The 14,788-nt window shown below is 41.4% G+C and overlaps 1 pseudogene; it reads right to left on the bottom strand.

Annotated features, from left to right (window-relative positions):
* Nucleotides 1-2,678: 2,678 nt before the first annotated feature.
* LOC119923761 lies at nt 2,679-9,094 on the bottom strand (annotated as a pseudogene).
* Between the last annotated feature and the right edge of the window lie 5,694 nt (nt 9,095-14,788).

Below are 14,788 nucleotides of genomic sequence, written 5' to 3'. Positions count from 1 at the left end.
ATCCACAGTTTTTTCCCACCGTACTACATCCTATCATCTTCATTTTTGAAACAATGGAATTTAATTTAATTAAATAATTAATCACAGCTTGTCTGCAAGGAACAAAACACCCCAATGCATGACTCCCACATAGAAATCTTCTCAACTTCCCATCTCCCTCTCTCTCTCTCTCTCTCTCTCTCTCTCTCTCTTCTCTCTCGCTCTCTCTCACACATCCCCCCCCCATATCACATACAGCAATCTACCTGTATACAAACACACTTACAAACATGCACTATGCCTGGTGCTCATGTGCCTAACAATGGCAGGGTTATGGGTTCTCTCTCTCTCTCTCTCTCTCTCTCTCTCTCTCTCTCTCTCTCTCTCCCTATCTATCTCACACAAACACACACACACACATACACACACACAAACACACAATATGCTTCTTAGCAACATGGAAGATCCCCAAATTGATTTCTTGTTTCTCTGCTCCTCCTCTTCCTCCAACCTTCCTGTGACCATATAGTTACAAATCCACCCCCTCTTCCTTGTCACCTTTTGTCTTTCAAGTCCCATTCTTATGAAAGTAGAGCTATGATTTTAGCCCTGTGAAACAGATTCCAAAAAGAAAAGTATTGGTCTTCTCCTTCTCAGAAACCTGGAAATCCTTCTGTACATTTCCTTTCTTCTTTTGGAAGTGACTTGAAAGATAGATGCTATCAAAAGAATTACGGGGATGGGAGAGGAGGAATTGTTCCAGTACCCCATTAAGGACTGAGGCCTCCTTTCCCCACCTACTGTCAGAGGCCCAAACATGCTTTTGACTTGCAGTGTAACCTTGGATAAGACATGTAATTACCTGTCTGCATCTCAGTTGCTCTCCTGCCCCGGCAGTGCTTGCCAGAATGCTGTGAAGGAGAGGTAAGATCACCTGTGTGCCAGCCCCTCCACATTCTCCCAAAGAAAGAGGCTCTTTCTTTCAACATCCACCATTAACCTTGGCTTGATCCTGGGAAGAGAAAAGTAGTTGAACCCAAACCTGAGAGTTCTACCTCTTGGTGCAGAGCTTCACTCCTTCCTTCTGGGTTTGGGCAGATGCTGTTTAATCTGGGGACACTATAGTAGGTTTTGGTTAGTAATTGAGTGAGCACTGTGTGATGACCTGGTCCGATATGGGTATTTACATCTTCGTGCCTTAGAGTGTCCACGTTCTGCTGTGAACTGAAGTCAAAGATATTCAAGACGTGGCCATCCACAGAAATAAGTGCTTCTGCCTGCGCACAACTGAGAAAATGTCACATTTGTCATTGCTGCCTGTGGAGCAGTGCGTGGAACACCTGCTCAGGGGAGGCTTCTGGGGCCTCAACGCCCAAGTCTTCTGGCTCTTCCAGAACTTCATTCTTCCCAGCAGAGTATGGAAAACGTTACCCGTCGACAAGCTGGAGCACTTGAAATCCCAACTCTACACCTCCACCCACGGCGATCTCATCGCTCAACTGGACAAAACAATTTCCAAGCTGGAACACCTAAGTTCTGCCTGCAGCAGCAGAAGGAGCTCCATTTCATTGTGCAAAAGTTTCAGCATCCTGGACTCTGGCGTCTATGGGGTCATTAGTCGAAGAGGCAGCCAGGTCGACAACGACTCTTGCTCCTACACAGCCAAATCCTTTCAGAAGATGAGCGACTTAGAGAGTACACCACCCATTAGGAGGAAGATCAAGCCGACCAGGACCATGTCTCTCATGCTTCAGCGCTGGCCGAGACTGATCGGAACAAAACTTTCCTCCCATTCAGTATTCCATTGTCATTTCATTCTCCGTCCCCTCTCATTTCTCTCCAGACCATCAAGGAAAGGAGCCGGACTTGGTGTTTGCATTGGTCCTTTGTGTTTGTTTGAAAAATCCAAAGTAGAGGCCGAACTTCCCAGCTCTAACTGACCATTTTGATGCTACTGATGCCTGTCTACTTGTTTTGCTTTGTTGTCTGTCTCCCCCTTTTAGACTGTGAGCCCGTTGTTGGGTAGGGATTGTCTCTATCTGTTGCCGAATTGTACTTTCTAAGCACTTAATACAGTGCTATGCATACAGTAATCACTCAATAAATATGACTGAATGAATGAAAAGCAGGGAACCAAGAAAACCATTTTAACTTCCTAGAGTCTTACTCTTTCCCTGACAAAGATATATCATTGTCTCTGATATTTTCTTTTATTTCAATTTCAGATTACATTTTTGAATAGCTTGAGTAAAAGGAAAGGGAAGAAGAAAACAAAAGCCCAAGTCTATCTTGAGACTCCATTCCAAAACTGTGTATTGTTTGACAACCATTTCTGTTTCTTTGAAAAGTTTAGCTGTTTTTATTTATTACACCGAACACCAAGTCACTTCTCATCAACATATTGGATGGTGGCACTCCATTCCTTGGAAATTTGCAGAGTCACTTATGACCATTAATATCAGATGAAGTCTTTTGAGTGTGAACTTCACGGCTCTCTGCCAAATGATGTCATTATAAGTCATTTCCTCCACCCAACTCAAGAAAACCTGTTCACTGTTCCACCCCACTTTACTTGCCCATCAAGTAACATTTTTTTTTCCCAAACCAGACTTCTGCCACTTCTTCAAGCTCTTCAAATCCATGGGCTCTTCCCACAATACACCTTCTTACACTTTCCATTCAACTACCTTCAGATTTGGTTATAATCTCGTGCATTCCTGTAGGTTGTTTATGGTTATTTTAAACACCTGGCTCCTCTTATCTAGTGCTGTAAGAGGTTCATGCTTCTCTACTGGACCTACACATTCCTCACTAGTTTGAACCACATTTTATCTTTCCTAGATAATTCCACATACCGTACATACAACTGTATTTTCTTGTATTTCTGAATTGTACTTTCCAAGTGTTTAGTACAGTGCTGTGCACATAGTAAGCACTCAATAACTATGATTGAATGATCTAAATGAATGAGTGAATACAACAGTGCATTGTGCAAAGATGGTGTTCACCAAACACTGCTGCTAAGCAGTCATTTGTATTTATTGAGTGCTTACTGTGTGCAGAGAACTCTACTGAGCACGTGGAAGAGCACAGCATAATAGATTAGGTAGGCTTTCCCCCTGCCCACAAAGTGCTTAAAGTCTAGAGGAGTGTACTAGTATTGTCTCATCCATCCTTCCAACATCCCTGTGAGATAAAAGAGCTAAAGAAGTAGTCATGCTCCTTTCATAAACAGGAAAGGGAAAAAATGGGAAGTGAGAGATCCAAGATTAGAAGTCAAATCTGCTGTTACCTAGCCGGCTGTCCTTACTACACTATTTAATAGTAAATCATGAATGCTTTATTGAGAAATTTGCCTGACTTTTGAAGGAGGATTGTTCTTTCCTGGTTGATTTGAAAGACTCAAGTTCTGGATGATAAGACCTCTTTGAAATTTTGGGGTAACCCCTGAGAGGTGGTCCCCAGGTCATTGCTTATAATGAAAGAAGCAATGGGATAACTATTCTTTTGCTTACCTTTCTTAATAGAAATATGAAAAGCTTGATTAGGGTACATCATGCCCATGGGATACTTCAGTTTTCTACAATTTAAAAATGTAAAATCATTGAATTTTGAATTGTGCACATTGGGAGTAATGTGTAAAATATGCTTGCCTGAACTTTTTGGGATTTGGATTTTTCAAAAGACTTTCTTTCAAAGTCTGCTCACCTAAAAGGAAAATATCATCTAACTTGCTGCCTGAATTTGACAGGTAGATAACTCTCAGAATTTCTCATTGTATTCGTGTTAGACATACCCTGTAAATTATAAAACTAAATCCTTGGTGGGGGTTCTTATGATGTTTTTATATTCCTGGTTGATTTGAAATGCTCAGGTTCTGGGTGATAAGGTCTTTTAGAAGTTTTGGGGTGACCCCTGAGAGGTGGTCCCTAGGCCATTGCTTACACCAAAGGAAGCAATGGGATAGCTCATTATTCTTTTGTTTATCTTTCTTTATAGAAATATGGAAAGCTTCAATAGGATGTCATGCCAGTGAGATAATTATTTTATTTTACACTTTGAGGATATTGCAAAATCGTTAAATTTTTAATTGTGCACACTGGGAATAAGGTGTAAAATGTGTTTGTCTGAGCTTTTAGGAGGTTTGATTTTTCAAAAGCCTTGTCTCCAAAGTCTGCTTATCTAAAGGGAAAGTGTCATCTAAATTTTGGCTGAATTTAAACTAGGTAGATAAATGCTGGAATTCTTCATTGTATCCACACTAGAAATAACATATAGATTACAAAACTGAATCCTTGGTGGGGGTTCTTATGATATTCTTACTTTCTTCTTTTCAAATATTTGGTGACAGTGAAAAAAAATGCTGAAAACTAGATTGGGATGGTGGAAGATCTATTTCTGATTATTATATTCAATATTAGCTGGTCATTCAGTACTTAACTTAAATTGATTAAAGACAGACTGACTTTCATGCAGATTGCAAGATCCTTGTGGGCAGGGATTATCTACCAATTCTATTGAATTGTACTTTCCCAAATGTTTAGTATAGTGCTGTGCACGTAGGAGCTGTTCAAGAAAAACCATTGATTGATTTTGGTATTCAAATTTTTACAGGAAAAAAAATACAGAAATCAACATTAATACTCAAATTACAATGTTTGCAGGAGTGAGTTCTGTAGCTAAACATTTATAATCACAAAGGTTTCAGTGTGCCTTTCTAATTAACAGGTTTGGTTCTCAAGTCAAAACAGCAAGCAAGTATGAGAAGCAGCATGGAGTAATGGATAGAATACGTGTCTGGGAGTCAGAAGATCATGAATTCTAATCTCACTCCATCATGTGTCAGCTGTGTGACCTTGGGCAGGTTACTTATGGGCAAGTTACTTAACTTCCCTCAGCCTCAGTTATCTCATCTGTAAAAAGTGGAGATTAAAAGTGCGAGTACAATATGGCACAGGGACTGTGTCCCACCTTGTTTCTACCCCAGCCCTTAGAACAGTACTTGGCACATAGTAAATGCTTAACAAATACTATTATTAATAATAATAAATTATTCCTATTAAGGGATAAAAGTTAAACAATACCTCACACCCAGCCCTGAAATCGGTGTTTTCTGTTCACCTGAATCAAAGAAAATTCTCCCCTCTAGGCCAGTGAAGGTAATTCCTTCTTTATTCTCTTTTAGGGTTGAATTCTGAGAAGTGACGATGCTTGTATCTTTAAACATGGTATACTGATCATGACTTGTTTTGATGTGTATATATATATATATATATATATATATATATATATATACATATCTATAATTCTATTAATTTATATTGATGCCTGTTTACTTGTTTTGATGTCTGTCTCCCCCCTGCTAGACCATAAGCCTGATGTGGGCAGCGATTGTCTCTATTGCTGAATTGTAGTTTCCAAGTGCTTAGTACAGTGCTCTGTACACAGTAACTACTCAATTAATATGATTGAATGAATGATTACATTGATTAGTCATAATCCTTAATGTCAACATCAATCAGTGGTGTCAACCAAAATGGAACAGATTCAAATGTGGATGGGGCTTTTCTCAAATACTTTCAGGTTTAATCAAAGAAGTGAAAATTAGTGTGCTCTAGATTGAGCAGTAGCACAGGTAGTTAAAAATAATTGACAATACCAAACTGAGGTTAGGCAACTCAGCAATGGAGTATGGGGAGGTACTGCTTCAGATTTCTCAGGTTGCAACAAGGGCCTAAGTTGACGGGAAGGTGCATGTTGCAGTTGATAATTTGAAAACCTGCTACACTGAATCCACCTTGAATAATTGGTCATTCACTAGATATTTTGTCCCCTATTAAGATTATTCAGTTACAAGGATTCTTTCTGATTTTTTAAAGAAATATTTGTTAAGCACTTTCTGTTTGCGAAGTACTGTACTACATGCTTGGGAATATTCAAAACAGTGAGGATGGACAAAGTCTAAGCTTGATTTTCTGGCAATGTCACTCATTTTCCAAACAATTTTGTACCTGGTCCCCAGCAAAGTCTGTTTCAATCTCCTGAACAACTAGCTTGTGTTTTCTTTCTTACATTCATGCTTTCTCTTGTCTCTCTTTGGTGCCTTCCCCTTTAGTCCTACTTTTTAATATTTTATTAACTGACCATATGTCAGGGTTAGGTTCCTTTTTACATAAGTGGCTTTTGGTTGTTTCACTTTCTTAGTAAATAGTTTTAATTTGAGTGGATGGCAATATCAATTAAAATCTTTTCAGCTTGGAACACCAGGCTTCAGAAATACCTTTTAACTCATGGATTTTTTTAGTGACTCCTTAGTAACGCTCCTCCAAGTAGCCTCAAACTGGCGCATATCATCTGATATCTTTCAGGACAGAGAACAGCCCAATGATGCTGAGTTCTCTCCACTGAGAGGTTACAGATGGGTACGGACCAACAACCATTGCCCAGGACAGACACCTGCCTACGAACACTGAGATCTCTCTGCCAAGCAGCCACATTTCAATATACCATTTGATAACCTCAACCAAACCGTGATAAGCATAACCTGGTCTAATAAAGTGATTTGAAAGGCAGTGTGACCTAGTTGATAGCCCATGAGCCTGGAAGTCAGAAGGATCTGGGTTCTAATCCTATCTCTGCCAATTGTCTGCAGTGTGACCTTGGGAAAGTCACTTTCACTTCTCTGTGCTTCAGTTACCATGTCTGTGAAATGGGGTTTAAGACTGTAAGCCTCACGTGGAACATGGACTGTGGCCAATTTGAATAGCCTGTGTATGCCTCAGTGCCTAGTATAATGCCTAGCTCATAATAAACACTTAAATGCCATTTAAAATGATTGATAAAAAGAACTGAATAAACAGTTAATCCCTAGGTGTTTCTATTCAAAGGGATTGATTTTTTTTTCTTTTGGAATGAGACGAGTACCTGTTTTGAGCTTTGTTGGGTGCTGACAATTATTAGATATCACTTCACTTACGGCTTTGCTTCAAAAATGAGGCCTGGTCATTGGATTTTAGGACATGACAGCATCTGTTTAAATGCAAATGATGGTAGGGGTGCTAGTAGCAGGGGTGGATCAAGAGCAGAGGAACTTGACTGATGGATGAATAATCAACCCAATCTTCAGATCCCAGGAACTCCTAAAGCATACTTTTCTGATCCTTTCTCCATACTTTTTAAATAAATCAATAGAGCATTGGGACATTTCATTAATTTTTTAATTCTCCAAAATTTTGGCCTCATGTTCTGTGTACATTAGCCCTCAATAAATACTATTAATTGATTGAGAAAATGCCCAATTTTGCAGGTGTCCTTGTCTCAGCATTTCATCTCTTGCTAGCCTTCTACCTTCTGAGTTTGTACAGGTGTTGGCCATCATAACTCTGAAAACAGATTTACTCTTCCATGGGATCTTAGAGAAGCAGCATGGCTCAGTGGAAAGAGCACAGGCTTCTGAGTCAGAGGTTGCGGGTTCTAATCCCGGCTCTGCCACTTGTCAGCTGTGTGACATTGGGCAGGTCACTTAACTTCTCTGTGCCTCTGTTCAGTCATCTTTAAAATGGGTATTAAGACCTTGAGTCCCACGTGTGACAACCTGGTTACCTTGAACCACCCCTGTGCTTAGAACAATGCCTACATAGTAAGCACTTAAAAATATTATTATTATTATTATTATTATTATCATTATTGTTTCAAGCCCTCAGCAAATAATGAAGATGGTAATATGCTAGGTGAATAAGCGAAGCCAGTGACTCTTAGATACCTTAACAAAAAACGTCACCTTTAAAAATCAGCTTCCCAAACCCTGGGAAAATATCTTTTTTACCCAGAATTCTCTTCAGGGCACCATTCACCTCTTCATTCTTCAGACTGTAGATCAGAGGATTTAGCATGGGAGTGAAGACTGTATAGGAGAGAGAAAGAAGCAGCAGCATGGCTCAGTGGAAAGAGCACGGGCTTTGGAGTCACAGGTCATGGGTTCAAATCTCAGCTCTGCCAACTGTCAGCTGTGTGACTTTGGGCAAGTCACTTCACTTCTTTGTGCCTCAGTTACCTCATCTGTAAAATGGAGATTAAGACTGTGAGCCCCGCCGTGGGACAACCTGATCATCTTGTAACCTCCCTAGAGCTTAGAACAGTACTTTGCACATAGTAAGAGCTTACCAAATACCATTATTATTATTATTATTATTATTATTATTATTAGAAAGCAGCTTCTTGCTCTCAGGAGTGTAGGAGAATTTGACTCGGAAATAGGTCAAACTCTCAGCCCCAAAGAACAGCGAGACCACAATGAGGTGGGATGAACAGTTGGAGAAGGCTTTGCGATGGCCCTTGTCAGAGGACATCTTCAGGATTGTGACGAGGATGTGGACATAAGATACAATGATCACTCCAAAGGGGAACATCAGAAAAGCCATGGTCGCAGTGACACCATACACCACAAATGCGAAGGTGTCTGTGCACACTAGTTCTAGGAGAGGAGGGCTATCACAGAAAAAATGGTCAATTAGATTAGGCCCACAGAAGGGCAATGTAAACATCATGCATTCATTTATTCAATCGTGTTTATTGAGCCCTTACTGTGTGCAGAGCATTGTACTAAGTGCTTGGGAAGTACAAGTCGGCAACAGCATTGTAGTCTTTTCTGTTGCCACGGGAATCCCTGATAGCCAGGAAGCCAGGGCCAACTGGAGACAGAGCTTCTGGTTCATAATGAGAGAATAGCGGAATGGGTCACAGATGGCTGCATGTCTGTCATAAGCCATCGTTGTCAGGATCCAACATTCTGAGGGTCCAAAAAAGAAGGAGAAATACATCTGGGCTGCACAGCCACCAAAGGAAATACTTTCACTCTTGGACAAGAAACTGACGATCATTTTGGGGATGATGAAAGTAGTGTAGCCTATATTCATTAGGGACAGACTTCTGAGGAAAAAGTACATGGGGGTTTGAAGGGCAGAGTCCATTGAGGAAACCAACACTAAGAGCAAGTTTCCTATCAAGGCTATTAGGTATATGACAAGGAAAACCATAAACAGGTAGATCTGAAATGAAGATTCTAGAAACCCAAAAGAATGAATTCAGTCACATTTGACTGATTGCCTTCTTTCATTCGTGTTCATTTTTTTTAAAGCGTAAGTACAGAAATATCTGGGCCCCAAGTGTGTCTTATCTTTCAGGAAAAAAAATCAGTAGCAATGTTTTCAGAGTCCAGGTCTTGCTACAAGCATTTGTCACCATGAGGTTAGGTACCTTGTTTAGTCCTGGATCAAACAGTTGACTGTGGAATAAGTTCTCTTTGGGTAGAAGCAAGTTCAGGAGATTGGAGAAGTGGTGAAGTTAGCCAATACTACAAATTCTGCAAAGGAATGATAAGAAAGTGTTTCATTTTATCTTCACTTGCTAATAATTTTTATCTTTATTGATCCCTCATTTTTCCCACCACATTATATCCTATCAACTTCATAGGACAGGACAAAGCATGCCAGAGGATTAAATAATCACAGCTACCCTGCAGTGAACAAAGCAACAAAGTACATGACTCACACAAAGAAATCTCTTTAAATCCCCATCACACAACAGCACAAACAAACTCATTTTTACACATGCACACAGGATAGGTAGTCATGTAACCTAACAATGACAGGGTGAAAGTTTCACAAGAAAAACAATCAAAACAAAACAATGTGTGTCTTAGTAACACAGAAGATCCCCAAATTGGTTCCCTGTTCCCTGGCCCCTCCTCTTTCCCCAGCCTTCCTGTGGCCACACAACAGACCATAAAGCAGATTTATGGACCATAAAATTGAGTTGGAAAAAATATTCATGCATATATACCCCCTTCTCATCATTCCTTTGCCCCAGAGAGAGCCTATATCACCCAGTGACTATATCATTTTAATAACTTTATTCTTGGTTCCCTACTGTCTCTCTGTCCCTAATCCAATATTACAATCTAAGAGCAGCAAGACAGTTATCTTCAACACATTGGATGGTGGCACTCCATTTCTTGGAAGCCTGCAGGGACATTACCATTAATATCAAATTAAATGTATTGTCTGTGGACTTCACAGCTCTCTGCCAACTGCCTCCCTTCTAAGTCATTCTCTCCATTCAACTCAATAAAACCACTTCACTGTCACAACGCTTTCCATTTTATTTTCCCATGAGCAATATTTTTCCCCAAACCAGATTTCTGACACTTCTTCAAGCTCTTCAGATTCCAACCCCTGCATGAGCTCTTCCTACAATACCCCTTCCCACACTGTTCACTCAACTACCATCATATTTGGTTGCATTCATCTTGAACAGTTGTTAGTTTAAAATGTGATTTTAAACACCTGGCTCACCTTATCTAGCGTTATAAGGTGTTCATGCTTTTATTCTGTAGTTATCTTCCTCATTAATTTGAAAGCTCCTGGAAGGCAAGAGCCACACTTTATCATTGTCTCTTTATTCCACATACAGTGCTTACAACAGTGCATTGCACAAAGATAGTATTCACCAAGCACTGCTGCTAATCAATCAATCGTATTGCACTAAGCACTTGGGGGAGTACAATGTAACAGATGTTGTAGGCATGTCACCTGCACACAAGATGTTTACAGTCTAGAGGAGCTTACTAGTATTGTCCCATCCATCCTCCCAACATCACTGTGAGATTCAAAAGATCTTAAATAGAACTGTGTTCCTCTTTTAAATGGGAGAGAGGAAAAAGGGGAAATGAGAGATCTAGGATGGCCAAATCTGCCATTTCCTAGATAGTTGTTCCTTCTGCACTATTCATTCATTCATTCAATCAGATTTATTGAGCGTTTTCTGTGTGCAGAGTGCTTCGGAATTACAGGTCAGCAACATATAAAGACGGTGCCTACCCAACAACGGGCTCACAGTCTAGAAGGGGGAGATAGACAACAAAACAAAACAAAACATGTACTAACATGCACTATGTACTATCACGTGATAAATGCTTTATTGAGAAATTTACCTGCCTCTTGAAGGTGGATTGTTTTTTCCTGGTTGATTATATAGGCTCATGTTCTGAATGATAAAAGGCCTTATGAATCAATCAATCAATCAATCAGTCATATTTATTGAGTGCTTACTGGGTGCAGAGTACTGTACCAAGCGCTTGGGAAGTACAAGTTGGCAAAAAATAGAGACAGTCCCTACCCAACAGTGGGCTCACAGTCTAGAAGGGGGAGACAGAGAACAAAACCAAACATTAACAAAACAAATTAAATAGAATAGATATGTACAAGTAAAATAAATAAATAGAGTAATAAATATGTACAAACATATATACATATATACAGGTGCGGTCTGGAAGGGAAGGAGGTAAGATGGTGGAGATGTAGAGGGGGAGGAGGGGGAGAGGAAGGAGGGGGCTCAGTCTGGGAAGGTCTCCTGGAGGAGGTGAGCTCTCAGTAGGGCCTTGAAGGGAGGAAGAGAGCTAACTTGGCGGATGGGCAGAGGGAGGGCATTCCAGGCCAGGGGGATGACGTGGGCTGGGGGTAAACGGTGGGACAGGTGAGAACGAGGCACGGTGAGGAGATTAGCTGCAGAGGAGCAGAGGGTGCGGGCTGGGCTGTAGAAGGAGAGAAGGGAGGTGAGGTAGGAGGGGGTGAGGTGATGGAGAGCCTTGAAGCCGAGGGTGAGGAGTTTCTGCCTGATGCACAGATTGATTTGTAGCCACTGGAGATTTTTGAGGAGGGGAGTAACATGCCCAGAGCGTTCCTGGACAAAGACAATCGGGTCAGCAGCATGAATTTTGGATTGAAGTGGGGAGAGACACGAGGATGGGAGATCAGAGAGTAGGCTGATGCAGTAGTCCAGACGGGATAGGATGAGAGCTTGAACGAGCAGGGTAGCGGTTTGGATGGAAAGGAAAGGGCAGATCTTGGCAATGAACCTCGGCAGGTTTTGGTGACGGCTTGGATGTGAGGGGTGAATGAGAGAGCGGAGTCGAGGATGACACCAAGGTTGCGGGCTTGTGAGATGGGAAGGATGGTAGTGCCGTCAACAGAGATGGGAAATTCAGGGAGAGGGCAGGGTTTGGGAGCGAAGACAAGGAGTTCAGTCTTGGACATGTTGAGTTTTAGGTGGCCAGCAGACATCCAGATGGAGATGTCCTGAAGGCAGGAGGAGATGCAAGTCTGGAGGGAGGGGGAGAGAGCAGGGGTAGAGATGTAGATTTGGGTGTCATCAGTGTAGAGATGATAGTTGAAGCCGTGGGAGCCAATGAGGTCACCAAGGGAGAGAGTGTAGATCGAGAACAGAAGGGGACCAAAAACTGAACCTTGGGGAACCCCCACAGGAAGGGGATGGAAGGGGGAGGAGGAGCCTGCAGAAGATACTGAGAATGAACGACCGGAGAAATAAGAGGCGAACCAGGAGAGGACGGAGTCTGTGAAGCCAAGGCTGGATAGCATGTTGAGGAGAAGGGGGTGGTTCACAGTGTCGAAGGCAGCTGAGAGGTCGAGGAGGATTAGGATAGAGTATGAGCCGTTGGATTTGGCAAGCAGGAGGTTATTGGTGACCTTTGAGAGGGCAGTTTCCGTGGAATGTAGGGGACGGAAGCCAGACTGGAGGGGGTCGAGGAGAAAGTTGTTGTTGAGGAATTCTAGGCAGCGCGTGTAGACAACTCGTTCAAGGAGTTTGGAAAGGAATGGTAGGAGGGATATGGGGCGATAACTAGAAGGTGAGGTGGGGTCAAGAGAGGGGTTTTTTTAGGATGGGAGAGACATAGGCATGTTTGAAGGCAGAGGGGAAGGAACCAGTGGAGAGTGAGCAGTTGAAGATGGAAGTTAAGGAGTGGAGAAGGGATGGAGTGAGAGATTTCCTGAGATGAGAGGGAATGGCATCAGAAGCATAATCCTTGTTGAAGGGATCATGTCTCTCAATTCCATTGAATTGTACTTTCCCAAATGTTTATTACAGTGTTCTGCACACAATACCTGCACAGCAGAAACCACTGCTTGTTTTTTGGTATTCAAATTTTACAGAAGCATCAGATAGAGAAATCAACAGTAATAGGTTACCTGGCCTGCAGAAGTAAGCTCTGTAGCTAAATATTTATCATCACAAAAATTTCAGTGTGCCTTCCTAATAGACAGTGTTGATTCTCTAGGAATGAAAAAATCATTTCTATCAAGAGACAAAAGTTAAACAGTGCCCCACACCAGCCGTGAAATTAGTGTTTTCTGTTCACCTGAACCAAAGAAAACGCCTCTCTAGGCTAGTGGAAGCAATTCCTAACTTTCTGTTTGAGAATCTCACAAATCCTTCCCATCAGATTGAATTCTGAGAGATGAAGACGTTATTATATCTAAATACAGAATACTGTGATCATGATTACATTAACTAGCTGTAATCCTTAATGCCAGCATCAATTACTGGTGTCTACCAAAATTGAACAGACTCAAACACGGATCGTGCTTCTCCCATAATACTTTCAGGTTTCATTAAAGTAAAGATTAGTGTACTTTAGATTGAATAGTGGCACAGGTAGTTCAAAATAATTGACAATTCGAAACTGAGGAGAGGCAGCCCAGCAATGGAGAATGGGGAATGGGGAGTTACTACATCAGATTTCTGAGGTTGTAACATGGGATTAAAGTTAAAGGGATTGGACATGTTGCAGTTGATTTGAAAACCTGCTACACCCAATTCACCTTGAATTATTGAGTATTCACTAGATATTTTATCCCCTATTAAAATTATTGGGTTATAAAGATATTTTCTGACTTTTTATGGTATCGGTTAAGCACTTCCTGTGTGTGAAGTACTGTATTAAGTGCTGGCGAAAATATAAGGCAGTCAGGTTCAAAACAGTACAAGATTGATTTGCTATCAATGCCACTCATTTTCCAAACAATTTTTTGCCTGTTAATCAACCAAGTCTGTTTTCAGTCTCTAGAACAAAAGCTTGTGGCTTCTTTCTTAAATTTATAAGCTCTCTGAATCTTTGGTCTCTAGTCTCACTTTGGTGACCTTCCCTTTAAGCCTACTTTTTAATATTTTGCTAACTGACCAATTGTCAGTGTTATGTTCCGTTATACACAAGTTGCTTCTGGATGTTTCACTTTTTTAGTAATTAGTTTTAATTTTAGTGGATGTTAAATATCAACTAAAATTTTTCGGCCCAGAATACGAGGCTTCAGGGCTACCTTGTAATGGATTTTCTTAGTAAATCTTTAGTAGCTCCTCCTTAGAGAAATCTCAAAACTGCATGGATCACCTAATATCTCCCAGGACAGAGAACAGCCAAATGATGATGGGTTCTCTCCACTGGAAGGCCGCAAACTAATGCTGACCATTGAACATCACCCAGGGCTTTTACCTGCCTGAGGACACTGAGATGTCTCCACCAGGAGACCCCAAATTGGAGTGGACCATTGAGCATAGTTTGAGACCGAGATCTGCCCAAGAATACTGAGATATCTCTGCCCCGTGGCCACAAACCTGTGTGGACCATCATCCATGCATAGCCCAGGAAAGAAACCTGCCTGAGGGCACTGAGATCTCTCTGCCGAGCAGCCATATTTCAATTTACCATTTGATAACCTCACACAAAACATGCTAGGAACAACCTGGTCTAATAAACTGGATTGAGAAACAATGTGAGCTAGGGCCCAGGAGCCTGGGAGTCGGACAGATCTGTGTTTGGCACTTCACTTCTCTGTGCCTCAGTTTCCTCATCAGTGAATTGGCAATTAAGACTGTTTGGTCCATCTAGAACATGTACTGTGTGCAACTTGTTTAGCCTGTATGCACTCCAGTGCTTAGTATGATGCCCAGCTCATAG

The sequence above is a fragment of the Tachyglossus aculeatus genome, unplaced genomic scaffold, assembly GCF_015852505.1.
Source record: "Tachyglossus aculeatus isolate mTacAcu1 unplaced genomic scaffold, mTacAcu1.pri scaffold_242_arrow_ctg1, whole genome shotgun sequence".
NCBI lineage: Eukaryota > Metazoa > Chordata > Mammalia > Monotremata > Tachyglossidae > Tachyglossus > Tachyglossus aculeatus.
This window is presented reverse-complemented; position numbering and strand designations above follow the sequence as displayed.